This window comes from Macaca nemestrina, chromosome 2 (assembly GCF_043159975.1).
Source record: "Macaca nemestrina isolate mMacNem1 chromosome 2, mMacNem.hap1, whole genome shotgun sequence".
In the NCBI taxonomy this organism is placed as follows: Eukaryota; Metazoa; Chordata; class Mammalia; order Primates; family Cercopithecidae; genus Macaca; species Macaca nemestrina.
The window spans coordinates 50,897,622-50,911,129 of record NC_092126.1 but is presented as its reverse complement, the minus strand read 5'-3'; the positions used below and the strand labels follow the sequence as shown (position 1 = coordinate 50,911,129).

At 36.0% G+C, this 13,508-nt stretch overlaps 2 long non-coding RNA genes across 2 annotated transcripts in view; one reads left to right on the top strand and one right to left on the bottom strand.

Moving 5' to 3' along the window:
• Positions 1–13,508, bottom strand: part of LOC139361892 (uncharacterized) — a 123,718-nt gene that overhangs the window by 70,400 nt on the left and 39,810 nt on the right. The gene's annotated exons all lie outside the window — the stretch shown is intronic.
• LOC105470039 (uncharacterized) overlaps positions 1–13,508 on the top strand; it is a 223,466-nt gene that overhangs the window by 198,207 nt on the left and 11,751 nt on the right. The window contains exon 11 of the long non-coding RNA XR_011619784.1: positions 6,053–6,226. This is a non-coding gene — a long non-coding RNA (uncharacterized lncRNA). The remainder of the gene's footprint in view (positions 1–6,052; positions 6,227–13,508) is intronic.

Genomic DNA, 13,508 nt, shown 5'->3' with positions numbered 1-13,508 from the left:
TACAGGAGACTGGGGCTTATTTCATCCCTCTGGCTTCGACTGTAAAAGATGGCCACCCCCATGGGGGCTGTTCATAGACCTACCCTCAGGGACGCATTCTCTTTCTCAGGGATATTCCTTGCTGAGAAAAAGAATTCAGCAATATTTCTCCTATTTGCTTTTGAAAGAAGAGAAATATAGCTCTCTTCCACCTGACTCACCAGCAGTCAGAGTCCAAGGCCATCTCCCTTGTTCTCTGAACATTGCTGTTATCCTGTTCCTTTTTCAAGGTGCCCAGATTTCATATTGTTCAAACACACATGCTCTACAAACAATTTGTGCAGTTAACGCAATCATCACAGGGTCCTAAGGCGACATATATCCTCTTCAGTTTACGAAGAAGATGATGGGATTAAGAGACTAAAGTAAAGACAGGCATAGGAAATCACAAGGGTATTGATTGGGGAAGTGATAAGTGTCCATGAAATCTTCACAATTTATGTTCAGAGATTGCAGAAAAGACAGGCATAAGAAATTATAAAAGTATTAATTTGGGGAACTAATAAATGTACATGAAATCTTCACAATTTATGTTCTTCTGCCACGGCTTCAGCCAGTCCCTCCATTCGGGGTCCCTGACTTCCCACAACATGAATTAATCTTAGCAGTATGATAATACAATAATTAAATGAAAAGTTAATTCTCAAAAAATTACATGATGTTTATTTTCCTTTTATCAAGATAAAAATAATTTAAAATTACTCTATTTATTTACATTGAATATATAAACAGTAAAAACATATAAAACAGTAAATATATATATGAGTAAATACACACAAAAATAAAGTTTATATATATAAACTTTAGAAGCAACAGTACTATCTAAACAGGCAAGTTGAGGAATGATGAAAAGAGGATAATCGCTGCCTGATTTAGGATAGTAGGTTGGTGAAGAGTACTGTAAAATTAGATGTAGATTATCTAGGCCACAGATTCTGTTTGGGGATTGAGGTTTTCCAGGTGGTTATTATGTAACCAAAATTAATAAATGAGTGGAAAAAAGCAAGCAGGACTTACATAAACTGGACCCTTCCTTACACCATATACAAAAATTAACTCAAGATGGATTACAGTCTTAAATGTAAAACCCAAACCGCGAAAACCCTGGAAGAAAACCTAGACAATACCATTCAGGACACAAGAATAGGCAAAGACTTCAGGATGAAAACACCAAAAGCAATTGCAACAAAAGCCAAAATTGACAAATGGGATCTAATTAAACTTAAGAGCTTCTGCACAGCAAAAGAAACTATCATCAGAGTGAACAGGCAACCTACAGAATGGAAGAACAATTTTGCAATCTACTCATCTGGCAAAGGTCTAATATCCAGAATTTACAAGGAATGTAAACAAATTTACAAGAAAAAAACAACCCCATTGAAAAGTGGACAAAGGATATGAACAGACTTCTCAAAAGAAGACATTTACGTGGCCAACAAACACATTTATAAAAAGCCCAACATCACTGATCATTAGAGAAACGCAAATCAAAACCACAAAGAGATACCATCTCATGCTAGTCAGAATGGTGATTATTAAAAAGTTAAGAAACAATAGATGCTGGCAAGGCTGTGGAGAAATATGAAAACTTTTACACTGTTTTATGGGAATGTAAATTAGTTCAACCATTGTGGAAGAGAGTATAGTGATTCCTCAAGGATCTAGAACCAGAAATACCATTTGACACAGAAATTCCATTACTGGTTATATACCCAAAGGATTATAAATCATTCTACTATAAAGATACATGCACACATATGTTTATTACAGCACTATTTACAATAGCAATGCCATTGAACCAACCAAAATGCCCATCAGTGATAGACTGGATAAAGAAAATGTGGCACATATACAGCATGGAATACTATGCAGCCATAAAAAGGAATGAGATCATGTGCTTTGCAGGGACAAGGATGAAGCTGAAAGCCAACATCCTCAGCAAACTAACACAGGAACAAAAAACCAAACACCACATGTTCTCACTCATAAGTAGGAAATGAGTGATGAGGACACATGGACACAGGAAGGGGAACAACATAAACCAGGGCCTGTTGGTGTTCGGGGGTAAGGGGAGGGTATTCCGAGGATGGGTCAATAGGTGCAGCAAACCACCGTGGCACACATATTCCTAGTAACAAACCTGAACATTCTCCACATGTATCCTGGAACTTAAAAAAAAAAATCTTATGAACACAAAGAAGGAAACAACAGGCACTGGGATCTACTTGAGGAGGGAGGGTGGGAGCAGGGAGAGGAGCAGAAGAGATAACTATTGGGTACTGGGATTAATACCTGGGTGATGAAATAATCTGTACAAAAAACCTCCATGAAACATATTTACCTATGTAACAAACCTTCACACGTACCCGTGAACCTAAAATGAAAGTAGTATATAAATAAATAAATAAATTAAATAAATAAATGATCATGAGTAACCCAATGTTGTTTATTTGCAGTCTAAGGAAAAACATTAAAGTTAAACCAACAAGAAACAAGTATCTCTAGATTTTACAGAAACAGAAATTATATGTAATTTGTTACCTAACTCAGCCTAAATTTACTTTCTTTTTACAACAATTAGGCAATGCAAATTTTTTTGAAAACATCAGATCTCAATGGTTTATCCCGCTCTACACAATGTCTCCTCCTAATTTATCCTAATTTTTTGGATCAGAAAATCATGCCTATTGTAACTACATTTAAAAAAAAACTAAGCACTGAGTTTCAACATTTATGCCACTACAGAGTTTTCTAGAGGTGAACACTGTCCTGGTCATGACACAACCATCATCCTACCAGGCATCCCTGAGCTACATGTAATTCCCCTGATTTCCTGGCTGGATTTTATTCTAAACTCTTTTATTGACACATTACGCTCCTTTCCTCCACACTTGCCTAAGTTCTTTGTATCCTGTCATTTTCAACTTGGGTGTCACCTGGGAAACCTTCCTTGTTCTCCCTACCACCTACTACTGCCTGGGCTAAATTTATCTCTGTGTGCTCCAATGTCTGTATTTATTGCAGAATCTAGAAGACTAAATGTTCGTCGGTGTTTTTTTTTTTTTTTTTCCATTCGACGTGAGCTCCTGGAGGGCAAAAATCTATGCTTCATTTATTTTTGTATCTCCTTAATCTAACTCCATACCATGCCTATGCTTTCTTCATTTATAAGTGAATTTCTTTCTATGCAACTTTAAGTAAAACACCCTATTTCTTATAATTTTGTGTTACTACACTTTACAACTTAAAAAATATTTATAGTTGTGTTTATGGGGTGAACATTAAGTTCTGCAAATCATTTATGTTTCAACAGTCGACTGTCAACCCCACCTTAATCAGAGACACACGTGTCATAGCTATGGCTACTATTTTATCTGACAGCAAGGCTACCCATCTCACTAGAAAGGAGCTCATTTTCCAATCAGACATAATGAACACTTAAGGAAAGGCTATGCTTGAAAGAAAACATTGCTTCATAGAGTTATGTCAACCCATTGACCATATGTAAATATTTGCATAGACACTTTCTGCCTCTCTTGTCAATGAGTAGGTTTTTGCTTTATATTTCTGGAACCATGCTTTAGAATTGCTTTAAGATACTAATTAACATAAAATGCACCCCACTCCCACTGTCAATGTATCTTATAATCTTAATCAGCTAACAACAACCCAAATTCCCAGAGAGGGTAACCATGACATAAGAAGTGACTGTTGTTGAGATTCCTCTATTCTGTATTAGCACATGATGGCAATATAAGAATCCTAGAAAATCTAGACCACTCTTTTCAGAGAAATCCTTGAGCTTATTTTTCTTTATTCACTGTAGAAATAGTTTATTCGCTGTTAATTATTTCTGCCTTGAGAAAAAAAATGTAGCTAGTGGAAAGGAAATGGGATTGAAATTGCGACAGAGTTCAAATCCTGGTTTCCTGGTTTCAGATTGTCACTTGAATTAGTTATTTAATCTTTATGAATCTCACTTTCCCTATCTGTAAAATGAAGATAATACCTACACTGAAGATCAATGTTAGGGTTACAGAAAATGCACTTGGCACACTGAGGTAGAGAACGTGCTCAATGATTAGTTGCCATTATTACTAGATGTGAGAGGAAGAGAAGACCAGTTACCTAAATCTGCATTTTTTATCTTTTTTTTGTTCTTTGGACATGCTTTGCTTCTAGAGGTGTATGTACATCCTATTTTGCAATGAGTATTTATGAGATTAATGAAGCTATTTGGAAACCATCACCTTCAGATAGAGAAAATAGCCATTGTGTGACATGGGTACTTTCTGATTTCCTCTGAGTAACAGTGGGGTTTATAACTGTACTGATTGTATGCAGTCTGCTTAGTTTGTATAAACAGTTACACATTTCCTTAATACCCTGAATGTATAGATGGCCAAGTGAAAGAAAACCTGTTCATTTTATTCACAACTGAGTGCATCAAAACACTGGAAATAAGAAACAATTCAAGATGTAATCTATATTTTTTGCACTGCTTTAGAGATACATCCTTTTTTTTCCTGAGGCTAAAAGTTAAACTTCTGGTCTACACTCACTGTGCATATGATAAAGACAGTGCTGGGAAACGGGCTTGCTGCTGGCCCTCGCCTCTACTCTGGCCCTGGAGATGTGTTTATTTCTTTATGCAGATCTGTAAACCTTTCCCCAAGGCTAGAATTTCCAACCAAAATAATCCTTTAAGGTTTGTTTAGGTCCCATCGAATCACTTCAAATATGTAGGTGTTTTTTTTTTTTTTTTCTTTCATTCTTTTTTTTTTTTTAATAATAAAAAAAAAACCTTCCTGATTCTGAATGAGGATTTAGTTAAATGCCTGTTTAAGAATTGATGAGTAATTTAAAGGATTTAGGAGAACATTCTGTGCTATTATATGCAAATACATGCCATGCATGGCTCCCTATGTCATTAACCTGGCAGTCATTTCATGCATGACTCCCCATCTTATTAAGCTAGCAGTATGGAATATTTGATTTACTAAACTGGCATGAACTACTTAGTGTGCTAATATAGGAATATAACTTTTAAATTTCTTTGGAATAACTATCTTTGAAACAGATTCTTGAAGACGATAACATTATTTTGACAGCTGTGCTCAGTTTCTAAGAGTCTATTTTAGGAAGCGTCTTATAACTGTAGAAATGTACCTGTGTGATTTGAATGAACCATACAATAATTGAAAATGAAAACCATCATAGAAATAAGAGTCCTTAGAATTCAGTAGCAACTGATTTGACAACACAGGTAAATAAATTTGGTAGAAGCGTTTGCTTTTAGACAAGATGTGTGACAGTATGTGGTTGCCTGAGAGTCTGCCACTGGGCTCCGGGTTACCATGATGTTCTGAAAACTCTTTTTATAGCCAAGGCTCCCCTGGCTTTCCCCAGCTTTCGTTGCCATAGCAGCATTCATTGGCCATGGGATTTACAGAAAAAGAGAGAGAGAGAGAGAGGGAGGAAAAGAGGGCTGTATGTTTGTAAAGTTGGTGCAGTGCCAAATGTAGCAGGAATTATAAATTCAGGATGCTGGATTCTTCCTTTAGTGTCCATTTCAGCTAGTGCCTAATGTCACCCACATAATCGCAAACCACTCTGTCATCATTCAGACCAGCTGCGTGAAATGAGACAAAGGGAAATTTAGCAGCAAGGGAGGAAATGGTAATTTAAAAGGCTTTTAAATGATGTTTTCTATGTTCCTCAATCAACAATGTTTTAAAGCCTTTAATTTTTTTTCAACAATAGGATTTCCTTGTTGTGCTGGCTTGACTGATGACATATTAGCACTGAGTTGGCCAAAAAAATGTCAGAGACTAGAAAGGAAGTCCAACAGATAAATCTAAAAGCAGTTAAAAAGGAAATATTTATGGTAATTTTCATTTCTGCTAAACTTTTTGCATTTAAATTACACAGATAAATTTGGCTTCACTCTTTTTGACTATTGTATAATGTTGAATCAGAAGGATCAATATTTATCAGATATGTCCTTTAATAGGTACTTCCAGATTTGTGATATTATGTTCATCGTTTCTTCAGTTGTGACACGTACTTCAGAGTTCACAAGGCAACAGGAAAAAAAAAAATGTTCATGAAGGAAGAAAACCAAGTGAATAACCCAGGAAAGTTGGTGAACTGTGACATGTGTTGGACTCATGTGAGCCATGAATATGTAAGTGGGGCCCAGCTAGGCCAGGAGGAGAGGGAGGGAAGAGGATATCAGGTGGGGAATTTGTCTAAGAGAAAGGGAATATAAAATGTGTTTGCTTGCAGCAATTCCAGGATGTCGGCTAGGATTTACAGTAGGATACACAAATAGATGAAGTAATCTGTAAAAACTGAAGTAGTTTATTGATAGATGGTTGGAAATAGAGAAAATCGACTATAAGAGAACCATTAATGTTTAGCAGAGCCTTTTGTTAGATTTTTAAAAACTATGATCTCTTTATCTGAAATTATAAATAGCACCTGTATATATGGACAGACAATTAGATGAATGCAGTAGAGATCCCAGACATCACTCAACATTATATGGGAAATTGGTAAACCGCAGAAGTGGCTTTACACATCAATGGGGAAAGAAAAAATTTGATTTTTGGTTTGAGGACATTTTGGTTATTTATATGGAAAAAAATTAAAAGAAGATTTATATGCCACATCATAGAAAAAAACAATTAAAATTTGAATAAAAAACTTAAAATGTTTATGAAAATATAGATGACTTTTTTATGAATTTAAGGAAGGTAAGTATTTTTTAAACTAGCTATGAAAATACAAATTTTGAGGGATAAATAACATGTTATTTTGACAGCAGACAATATAAACACAGTAAAAGAACAAGATAAAGTCTAGGAAAAGATATTTCAATGCAATAGCTGAGAGGATTGTTTTTCAGAATAAATGAAGCACTCCTGTAAATTAATGTAAAAAATTAACTGAGATTAAAACAGCTACACTGTATGAACTGGTGACTTACAGTAAAAGAACCCTGAACCCGACAAACATATCAAGATGCTCCAACTCATTAGTAGAGAATTACAAAGGAAAACAAAAATGATAAGGATTTGACAAATATCAGATTGGCAAAAATTTAAAATCTAACAATGCCAAGTGTTGCTGTACATTTGGGAAAACGATGCTGATAGGTGTTTGAAATGTTATCAGGGGTCTGGGAAACAATTTGGCAGGATATAGTAAAGTTTAAAATGTGTCTCCTATAGGACTGAGTAATTCTATATCTATGCACATGTACCCACAAAAATATTGTAGCATTAATTAAATGGGAAACAAATATATCATAACATATTCATATTATGGAATACTGAATGCTTATTAAAATAGATAAAATAGAAAAATGTTTTAACTTGAATAAATGAGAGAAAAACTTTTAGCGGAAAAAGTAAGTTGTAATATCCAATATAAAATATGATACCATTTATAGTAACATAAATGTTATTGGGTTGATATAAAAGAGGCTATTTATGCATGCATAACTATATTTATTAAAGCATGAAAACCTGGATAGGAAGAATATATTCCCAACAAAGGAAACATAGCCAAAGAATAAAGGAGGGAAAAAAAGAACACATGAACTGAATCTGTAATGATTTATTTCCTTAACAAAAATACCTATTTTGGAAAGTGAGACTACCAAATATTGAGTGCTGGCTGATAGAACACTTAACCATCACTGAAGTGGTGTTGCCAAAAATAACAATAATAATAATAATAAGACTGTGAGTCTAAACCTTGAGTCTCAACTCAATAACACATTTAAACACATTTATTTATTTATTTGTTTGTTTGCTTGCTTTTTGAGATGGAGTTTTTCTCTTGTCACCCAGGCTGGAGTGCAGTGGCACGATTTTGGCTCACTGCAACCTCCACTTCCTGGGTTCAAGCAATTCTCTTGCCTCAGCCTCTCAAGTAGCTGAGATTACAGGCACCCCCCCACCACACCCAGCTAATTTTTGTATTTTTAGTAGAGATGGGGTTTCACCACGTTGGCTAGGCTAGTCGCGAACTCCTGACCTCAGGTGATGCACCCACCTCGGCCTCCCAAATGCTGGGATTACAGGTGTGAGTCACCACTCGTGGCCTTTTAAATGCATTTATAGGAAGTGCAGGGGACAGAGAAACATTTTAAACATCACAATGAGGCTGAAATCAGTGAAATTCAAACTGTGGAAAACTCAATAAGCAAATGACCTAGTTTCTTCAACAACAACAACAACAAAAATTATAAGCCCCCTGGTCAACACCCCCCACCACCAAAAAAAAAAAGGAAAAAAATCCAGGGGAATGTTTAAAACTCCTATTAAGCAATGTCAATGTGAGGGCCTTGTTTAGATCCTGATTCAAACAAAACTGCAAAAAGTTACATTTCTGGGACAATTGCAAATGTAAATAACTACTGCTTGTTTCATATCTTAGGTGTAATATCAGTAATAAAATATATTTAGGACTATATAGTAAATAATTAAAGAAAACTGTAGAGAGGCAAGCAGTCCCAGTTCTTACTTTACTACAAATTAAGAGCAGGACACAATCAGTTCTGAAAACATCTCTAGAGTGGTCAGAAAAAGCTCATTCATTTACTTATTTAACAAATGTATAAAGAAGCTATCAGACATCACATATGATACTCTTTTATGCATTGGAGATAAGTCAACGAACTAAATAGAAGATCTCTTCCTTTATGGACCTTAAACTCTATAAGGGAAAAGATAGTAAACAAACATGTAAATAAATGATACATCATCCGGTAATAAGTAGTAGATCAAGAAATAAAGCAGGTCCGGGCGCAAGGAAGGGGAGGCTTTTCATTGTGTATTCTGTCAGGTGAGACCTCACTAATAAGGCAGCTAAATAGAAAGATCTGAAGGATGCATAGATAAGTCAATAGCTGGGGGAGTTTTGGGATTGGGGGAATATTCCAGGCAGAGGAGACAGCCAGTGTAAGAGTCCTCAGGTGAGACCATATGTGGGGTGATCAAGAAAAACTAGAGGAGGTCAGGTGTGACTGGAGAGCAGTGAGTGATGTGAAGAGTTACAGGGCACATGGATGTCATGCAGAGCCTTGCAGACCTGCTTTAAAGCTTGGCATTTTAACTGTGGATGAGGTGGGGGTCTAGCGGAGATTTTCAGTGTTGATGTAAACACTCTGACTTAAATTTATAAGGTTGGCTGTTTTGCTGTTTTGAGATTAGACCTTAGGCCAGAGCAGAAGCCGGAAAATCAGTTAGCAATCAATTACAACAATCCAGTTGTTCATTTCACTTCAATATTAACAAAATCTCACAACACAACATCTGATTTTCACCTCAAATCTCCAATTCTTGCTGACTTCTCTATTAATTTTAATTGCCCTAACCCTTTTTCATACTCACATAAAATCTCTTTTTCATACTTACATAAAATCCTTCAGATTGGGATTCTACTTTCCAAATATATTCAGAATGAAATACATTTTTTTATTGTGATAAAATACACATAACACAAAAGTTAACATTTCAAACAATTTAAGTATATGTTTCTGTGACATTAAATATATGCATAATGTTGAAACCATCACCACCATCTATCCAGAACTTTTTCATCTTCCCCAATTGAAATTCTGTACCAAATGCTTAACTCTCCAATATTTCTCCCTCACTAGTCCCTGGTAACTACCATTCTACTTACTGTGTTTACATGCTTGACAACTCTAGAAACCTCGTGTTAGTAAAATCATACAATATTTTTCTTTTTGTGACTGGCTTACTTTAGTAAGCGTGTCTTCAAGGTTAATCCATGTTCTAGCATGTGTGAGAATTTCCTTCTATTTTAAGTCTAATTAATATTTAATTGTATGCATATACCACATTTTGTTTTCTAATTCATTCTTCAATGGATGGTTAAGTTGTTCTCACATCATATTTTTTTTCTATTTGATTTTTATTTTAAATTTTGTCTTTCAACTTTTATTTTAGGTGCAGGGGATACATGTACAGGTTTGTCACATGGGTAAATTGCATGTCACTGGGATTTTGTGTACAATTTTTTCATCACCCGGGTACTGAACATAATACCTGGTAGGTAGTTTTTTGATCCTTACCCTTCTGCTACTCTACAACCTCAAGTAAACTCCTGTGTCTGCTGTTCTCCTCTTTGTTTCCATGTGTTCTCAAAGTTTAGTTCCCATTTGTAAGTGAGAACATGCTGTATTTGGTTTTCTGCTCCTGTGTTAATTCTCTTAGGATAATGGCCTCTATATGTCTGCTTTTGTACCCTGATGTTTTGTTTACTGCAGCCCTGTAGGAGTTTGAAGTTGGGTAATGTAGTGCCTTCAGCTTTGTTCTTTTTGCTTCGGATTGCTTTGGCTCTTTGTGCCCTTTTTTGATTCCATATAAATTTCAGGATAGTTGTTTTTTTTTTTTTTCTCAAGTTTTGTGAAGAATGTCATTGGTAGTTTGACAGCAGTAGCATTGAATCTGTAAATTCCTTTGGGTAGTATGGCCGTTTTTAATAATATTGATTCTTCTCAACCATAAGCTTGGAATGTTTTTCCATTTCTTTGTGTCATCTTTGATTTCTTTGAGCAGTGTTTTGTAATTCCCATTAAAGAGATCTTTCACCTCCCTGGTTGGCTGCATTCCTAGGCAGAAATCAAGGAGTTCTTTGACACCAAAGAAAAAAAAAAAACAAACCTAGAACATACAAGAGTCTCTGGGACACAGCTAAGGCCATGTTAAGAGGGAAATCTATCGCACTAAACACCCACATCAAAACGTTAGAAAGATTTCAAATTAACAACTTAACATTACAACTAAAAGAACTAGACAAACAAGAACAAATCAACTCCAAATCTAGCAGAATAAAAGAAATAATAAAAATCAGAGCTGAACTGAAGGAGATCAAGGCACAAAAAGCAATTCCAAAGATTAATGAATCCAGGAGTTGGCTTAAAAAACAATTAATGATAGACAGGATGCTGACTAGACTAATAAAGAAAAGAAAGAATACTTCAATGAACACAATTAGAAATTATGAACGGGATGTTTCACTGACCCCACAGAAATACAAAGAACCATCAGAGACTACTCCGATGCACATAAACTAGAAACTCTAGAAGAGATGGGTGAATTCCTGGACACACACACCCTCCCAAGGCTGAGATAGGAAGAAATTGATTCCGTAAACAGACCAATAATGAGCTCCAAAACTGAATCAGTAATAAGTAGCCTACCGATCATAAAAAGCCCAACCAGATGGATTCACAGCCAAATTCCACCAGATTTACAAAGAAGAGCTGGCATCTTTCCCACTAAAACTATTCAAAAAAATTGAGAAGGACATATTCCTCCCCAACTCATTCTGTGAGGCTAGCATCATACCGGTACCAAAACCTGCCAGAGACACAATAAAAAAATAATACCTCAGGCCAATTTCCTTGACGAACATTTATGCAAAAATTCTCAACAAAATACTTACAAACCAAATCCATCAGCCCATCAAAAAGCTAATCCATCACCATCAAGTAGGCTTCATTCCTCAGGTGGAAAGTTGGTTCAACATCCACAAATCAATGAATGCAATTTCAGTTTTTAAAATTTTTTTTGAGAATTGCTTTAGGGTCGAGTGTGTGGGCAATCTTAACGTATGTGCCATGTGCAGATGAGAATGTATATTCTGTTGTTGAGTGGAGTGTTCTGTAGATGTGTGTTACATCCATTTGGTCAAGTGTCAAGCTTAGATTCTGAATATTTTTGTTAGTTTTCTGCCTCAATGATCTTTCTAACACTGTAAGAGGGATGTTGAAGCCTCCCACTGTTATTGTATGGTTATCTAAATCTCTTCATAGGTCTCTAAGAACTTTTTTCAAATCTGGGTGCTCCAGTGTTGGGTGCATATATCTTTAGGATAGTTAAGTCTTCTTGTTGAATTGAACCCTTTATCATTATGAATGCCCTTCTCTCTCCTTCTTCATCATTATTGATTTAAAGTCTGTTTTGTCTGAAAGAATAGCAACCTCTTCTCTTTTTTGTTTTCCATTTTCTTGACAGATCTTTCTCCATTACTCTACTTTTAGCCTATGGGTTTCATTGCATGTGAGATGAATGTCTTGAAGACAGTATATGGCTGAGTCTTGTTTTTTGTTTGTTTGTCTGTTTGTTTTTTTGTTTTGTTTTGTTTTGTTTGGAGACAAAGTCTCGCTCTGTTGCCCAGGCTGGAGTGCAGTGGCACGATCTTGACTCACTGAAAACTTCACCTCCCAGGTTCATGCCATTCTCCTGCCTCAGCCTCCCAAGTAACTGGGACTACAGGCACCTGCCACCATGCCTGGCTAATTTTTTGTATTTTTAGTGCAGACAGGGTTTCACCATGTTAGTCAGGATAGTCTCAATCTCCTGACCTCGTGATCTGCCCGCCTTGGCCTCCCAAAGTGCTGGGTTTACAGGTGTGAGCCACCACGCCTGTCAGAGTCTTGCTTTTTTTAAAAAAATTTTTTTTAAATTATATTTTGTGTTCTAGGGTACATGTGTACAACATGCAGGTTTGTTACATATGTATACATGTGCCATGTTGGTGTGCTGCACCCATTAACTTGTTATTTACATTAGGTATATCTCCTAATACTATTCCTCCCCCCACCCCCCACCCCACAACAGGCCCCGGTGTCCAAGTGTTCTCATTGTTCAATTCCCACCTGTGAGTGAGAACATGTGGTGTTTGGTTTTCTGTTCTTGCAATAGTTTGCTGAGAATGATGGTTTTCAGCTGCATTCATGTCCTTACAAAGGACATGAACTCATTCTTTTTTATGGCTGCATAGTATTCCATGATGTATATGTGCCACATTTTCTTAATCCAGTCTGTCACAGATGGACATTTGGGTTGATTCCAAGTCTTTGCTATTGTGAATAGTGCTGCAATAAATATACGTGTGCATATGTCTTTATAGTAGCATGATTTATAATCTGTTGGGTATATACCCAGTAATGGGATGGCTGGATCAAATGGTATTTCTAGTTCTAGATCCTTGAGGAATCGCCACACTGTCTTCCAAAATGGTTGAACTAGTTTACAGTCCCACTAACAGTGTAAAAGTGTTCCTATTTCTCCATAACCTCTCCAGCACCTGTTGTTTCCTGACTTTTTAATGATCACCATTCTAACTGGTGTGAGATGGTATCTTATTGTAGTTTTGATTTGCATTTCTCTGATGGCTATTGATGATGAGCATTTTTTCATGTGTCTGTTGGCTGCATAAATATCTTCTTTTGAGAAGTGTCTATTCATATCCTTTGCTCACTTTTTGATGGGTTTCTTTCTTTTTTTTTTTTTTCTTGTAAATTTGTTTGAGTTCTTTGTAGGTTCTGGATATTAACCCTTTGTCAGATGAGTAGATTGCAAAAATGTTCTCCCATTCTGTAGGTTGCCTGTTCACTCTGATGGTAGTTTCTTTTGCTGTGC